This window comes from Rhinichthys klamathensis, unplaced genomic scaffold (assembly GCF_029890125.1).
Source record: "Rhinichthys klamathensis goyatoka isolate OS25496 unplaced genomic scaffold, OSU_Roscu_1.1 h1tg000006l_1, whole genome shotgun sequence".
NCBI classification, from domain to species: domain Eukaryota; kingdom Metazoa; phylum Chordata; class Actinopteri; order Cypriniformes; family Leuciscidae; genus Rhinichthys; species Rhinichthys klamathensis.
In genome coordinates this window covers 6026506-6032571 of record NW_026606559.1, presented here as the reverse complement: position 1 = coordinate 6032571, position 6066 = coordinate 6026506, and positions in this window count along the sequence as shown.

Below are 6066 nucleotides of genomic sequence, written 5' to 3'. Positions count from 1 at the left end.
TTGTAACCTGCTGAAGTGCCCTTTCAGAGTTGAACATTTATTCGAGACTCTTGCGCACAGTAACAGCTACTTTTGGATTTGGAAATTAGCGTTGAATAATATTTTTAAAATGCATTTATAGGATAATTTAAATGCTTCCCCCTATGTGGCTTAGACAAGAAAGACAACTGTGTAATAAACTTAAAGTAACAAGAGGCTATACCTATAACAAAGTGCAATGTGCAGATAAACTTACTTTAGTGGTGAGCAAAACTAGATGACAGTAAATGAATAACTTCTTAGTTTGAGCAAGTGTATCCGGACTCCCGCATGCAGAATGAAAGTCTATGGAGCAAAAGTCTAGTAACTGCAGACAAGTTTCTTATTTTACTGCATCTGAAAGTTCAAGTATGGTGAACTTTGACCTGACTTTGCATGACGAGAATATGTATGACCAATAGAATCTGAACACCACAGATTGGCCTTTGACTGAATTAAAAGAACACAAACTTTATATTGCAATTATGAAGTGTTTTGGGAAAGTGAGAAGATTGTATATTATCACATTTTGTATTTATTATTTCCTATATTTTTTCCTTTATTTTCACTTAGGCTATGTGTGACGCAGCATTAAATTCAAACGGGGAGTTATTTTCTAGGAAGCAGTCGCATGTTATTTAAAGACGCTGTGCTGAAGTGCCCTTTTAGAGTTGAACATTTATTCGAGACTCTTGCGCACAGTAACAGCGACTTTTGGATTTGGAAATTGATTAGCTTTGAATAATATTTTTTAAATGCATTTATAGGATAATTTAAATGCTTCCCCCTGGCTTAGACAAGAAAGACAACTGTTTATTAAACTTAAAGTAACAAGAGGCTTTTCCTATAACAAAGTGCAATGTGCAGATAGACGTACTTTAGTGGTGAGCGAAACTAGATGACTCTTGATGACAATAAATGACTAATTTCTTAGTCTGAACTTGTGTGTCCGGTGTCCCGCATGCAGAATGAAAGTCTATGGAGCAAACGTAACTTGCAGACAAGTTTTTATTATTTATTGCATCTGAAAGTTCAAGTATGGTGAACTTTGACCTGACTTTGCATGACTAGAACATGTATGACCAATAGAGAATGGATGGACACCACAGATTGGCCTTTGACTGAATTTAAAAGAACACAAACTTTATATTGCAAGTATGAAGTGTTTTGGGAAAGTGAGAAGATTGTATATTATCCCATTTTGAATTTATTATTTCCTATATTTAAAAAAAAGGAAGTGTCATGACGATCACAGTGTTGTGGATGCAGAATGCACACAAACATGAGAGACGGGATTCATGGCATGACTAGCGTAATAGGCCAATCAAACAGGGCTGGACTGGAACAAAATTTCAGGCCGGGAAATCTCACACTCATTCAGGCCATCGCATACAGACACAATAAATTTTGAAACCAAGGACAACATTATTTTTTGTTGGTATTTGTATTTTTCCATCACATAAAAAAAGTTCTCTTTACGAGAGGTTCTCTCATACTGCGTAATATCTTACGCTAGGGGAAAACATCTTTTCCACGAGATATTGAAGCCAAAAAATTATCCTTAATTTTGAATTAATGTAAAACGCGTTGCGGCGGCAGCATACAGACATAGGCAAAGGCGGCTTGCGTGCCTATTGGCTGTCCTGCGGCAACTGCATCAGCCTATCGAGAGAGGCCCTTTGGTGACGGTCCAATGGGGGCGCTTCGCGCCCACTGTGTCACCCACCCGCCGAAGTAGGCGTGGCCTAGCCCTATAAATATAGCTCTGTAGGAGCCATTTATACATTCACCATTTCTGCATAGGTTAATTCTGTTATTATTTATCCTAGCCACTTGGTGGGAGTGTTGCACTGGGTGTGACACGTCACTGGGAGTCAGGTATATTTACAGGTGTGGCAATTAGTCAGGAGGAGGTGTGGATGGCGGGGAACACACGGTTCTTACCGTAGCCGTGAGCACCCACTTCACCAACAGCACGACAGCACTTTATTATTTAGCACTGGGTGAAGTACCATAGTATGTGAATTATCCCCTTTTTACTTTTATAAATAAACGGGAAAAACACCCAAAAAAAGAGCTAATGTTTGGACTCAGGATTTATCTGCTACGAGTTGAGAACACCATGCCATCTATGCCGAGGCTTATAGGATAGCCTCCACACAGTAAGAACCGATTCCTTTCTGTTTTGGATACGCTTCTGAACTGGACAGGAGTGTCTTGATCGTTTGGATATTGAAAGGATTACCCATCTCATTGGATTGCTTACCTGTCGCGGAGTTTGGAAGTCATCATTGAAACACCTGTAAGTTCTCACGCAGATCGCAATCACGGAAAGCTGGTGGGTACACTTTCATAATATTTCTGCTGAAGGAATTGGAAAAAAGGTGGACTCTCGAAATCGAAATGAAAGACTGTTTCAGTGTTGTTGCTTCGTAAAATTGAAAGTGCTTTGTTGTGCGTGCTGTTGGTTGCCTCTGCATAAGTAAAGTTAATTTTGCTGTTTTCATTGAGTGCTTTGAACTTGACGTGCTTAGTGCATAAAGATGAGTGCAGAGGAAGAAACCTTGCTCGATGGAGCCAAAATTGCTTCTGTGGCTACAGACGAAAATTATATTTCTGATAAGCCTAGTGTTGCTGTTGATGACTCGGGGAAACGCATAAGAAAATTAACAGCTAAGGGATTTACAATGTTGTACGAAAATCTGCAAAAAAATCGGAAATCCCAACTTATGCAAGCTAATAAAATTAAGCAGAGGATTAATGAGGTTCTTTCTGGGAACAGAACATCTCAAACTGTGTTTGATGTGAAGAATTGTCTAAACAAATATACCACGTTGTGCAATGAGGCTTTAGAAACTCAAACTACTTTGCTGGAAATGCCTATGCCAGATTCTGAACATGACAAACAACAACGTTGGCTTGCACAGAAAACAGAGGAAATGAATACATTTGAGAATGATGTAAAGAACTGGTTGGCCGATGCTGATCCAAAAAATGATGAGAATCTTGATGTGCTGTCTAAAATAAATTCTGACATAAGGCCTGAAGATAGCATATCCAATGTTTCAAGTAAAGGGTCAAAACATAAAGATCACTCTTCTGTCCATTCAAAGGCTTCCAGTATTATTTCTGTACGTTTAAAGGCAAAGGCTGAAAGGGCTGCACTTCTACAGTCTGTAGCTGCTTTGAGAAAAATGCATGACATTGACGCTGAGGAAGATTCCCTTCAAATGGAAAAGGCAAAGCTGAAAAGGAAAAAGGAACAGCTAGAGGTTGAGGCCAAGTTGGCTGCTGCTACAGCTAGATTGTCTGTGTTTGAAAATGTGCGTGGTGGTGAAGATGTGGACGAGTATGAAGGGGATAATGGAGAGGATGCCATGAATGCCTATCTTCATGCTCATTTGAAATCACAGACATCAAGTTATTCTAACACAGCTCCTGTCTCGCAACTTCCTAAAACTGTCTCTTTCCAACAGGACCATTCTCTGCCATTGGCTGTGCGGCCTAAGGGAAGGCCACACATTTCACAAGCCCAGTCTTCAGTAAGGTCTGATAACCCTTTGTCTTCAGTGTCATATGCACCATCTTCTCACAGGTCTGAAGCGCGGGGAAATGTCCTTGAAACCAGACCCACCAACGCTGCACCAACAGGACTTCAGCCGTTGATCTCACAAGGGAGTCGGCCTACCCACATGCATGAGTCTGAATGGCAGGGACACGGATCCAGACACTCCAACGCTTTAACAGCAGGATTTCAGCCACTGACCTCACAAGAGAGTACATGTATGCAATCACAGTCTCATCATCATTCCTCTCTTGACAATGTTCAACACCCTACTTTGTATGACCTTATGCAACAGCAAACTAACATCATCGTTCAGCTGGTTCAAAACCAAGCCATAGCCTCTCTTCCGCCACGAGCTATCCCAGAGTTTGATGGTGATCCACTTAAGTATGCTGCCTTCATTAGAGCTTTCGAGCAAGCTATTGAAAGGAAAACTACAGATAAACAAGAATGTCTTTATTACCTTGAGCAACATACCAGAGGGCAGCCAAGGGAACTGGTTCGGAGTTGCTATAACATGGCTCCTGGGCAGGGCTATGAGAGAGCAAAGAATCTATTGAAAGAATATTTCGGAAATGAAATAAAAATTGCTGTAGCTTATATGGAGAAGGCTATGACATGGCCTACGATGAGGGTTGATGACATTAATGCTCTGCAGTCTTTTTCAATCTTTTTAAGGGATTGTTGCAATGTCATGGAAGATTTACAGCATATGGAGGAGTTGAACGTGCCATCCAATCTTCGCCTGATAATGATGAAGTTGCCATATAAACTGAGGGAAAAATGGAGGTCTGTCGCCTGGGAGCTACAGGAGCGCCGTGGTTACAGAGCTATGTTCCCAGATTTTGTGGCCTTCATTGAGCGTCAGGTAAAGATTCTGTCTGATCCTCTCTTTGGTGACCTACAGGGTACGCCACCAGACCCTTCCTCTAAACCCAAGAGTAGACATACCGGAAGAGGCCAAGCTACTGTTGCTGCCATCAATACTGCCTTAGGATCAACCACATCAGCAGCTTGGCACCAACAGCGCAGAGGGCCAGCTTCACAAAAGAATGACGAAGAGTCATGCTGTGTGTGTAAGAGCCAGCATTCAGTGGAGAAGTGTTCACAGCTTGACGAGATGACACACAGGGAGAAATTGGAGGCTTTGAAAGTAGGCAGAGTGTGTTTCAGCTGTCTGAGGAGAGGTCATATGAGCAGGGAATGTGACAAGCCTTTGACATGTGATATGTGTAAACACAAACATCCAACTGTCCTACACGTTGAATCTAAAACACAGGAAGTGTCCGTCAATAATGCATCCGTGTCATTGGAGACATGTGGCCATACTGGGGCCGGAAGTGATGAATGTGTTCTCTCTATTGTGCCTGTACAGGTGAAGGCCAAGTCCGGGAGCACAATTATGAACACCTATGCCTTTCTAGACCCTGGGAGTTCAGCTTCTTTCTGTACCCAACATCTCATGAGAAAACTGAATCTTTCAGGAGTCAAGACTAGCATTCTTCTTCGTACTCTTGGCCAAGAGAGGTCTGTAGACACATTCTTGCTTAGTGGTCTCGAGGTTTCTGGCTTGAATGAAGAAAACTTCCTGAACTTACCTGAAGTCTACACTCAGAGGACTATGCCTGTGAGTAGAAATAACATTCTCACTCAACAGGACCTAGAGGGATGGAAATACCTCGAAGGCATTTCAGTTCCCAGTCTTGAGGCAGAGGTGGAATTGCTGATAGGCACCAATGCGCCGAAGCTTATGGAACCTTGGGAAATAATAAATAGCCAAGGTGAAGGTCCATATGCTGTCAGGACTCTACTGGGGTGGGTCGTGAATGGTCCGCTGAGAGGTGGTGAGCCGCGTAATGTCAAGATGGGCCGTCCTGCTGTCACTGCCAATAGGATCTCAGTTGCCAAGCTACAAGACTTATTGGTTGCCCAATACAATCGGGATTTCGATGAAAAATCAGACGATGTTTGCCTTTCTAGAGAGGATCAAAGGTTCATGCAAATAATGGAGTCTTCAGTTCAGCTTGATGAAGGACACTACTGCTTTGATTTGCCTTTTAAGGCTGAAGATGTCATCTTGCCAAATAACCACAGCATCGCAGAGCAGCGTCTCTTAAGTCTTCACAGGAAATTCAAGAGGAACAAAGATTACCATCAAGAGTACACAGCTTTCCTCTCCGAAGTTATTGAAAAGGGTTATGCTGAGCTCGTACCACAGCAGCAGTTGAAGCGAGATGACGGCAAGGTGTGGTATATTCCTCATCATGGGGTATACCATCCGAAAAAGAAAACCCTTAGAGTTGTCTTTGACTGTGCTGCTGTGTTTAAAGGAATTTCATTGAATTCACATCTGTTGCAGGGGCCTTACCTCACAAGCACCTTACTTGGCGTACTTACCAGGTTTAGACAGGAACGTGTAGCGCTGATGGCAGACATCCAAGCTATGTTCCATCAGGTGAGGGTGACTCCGGAGCACACAGACT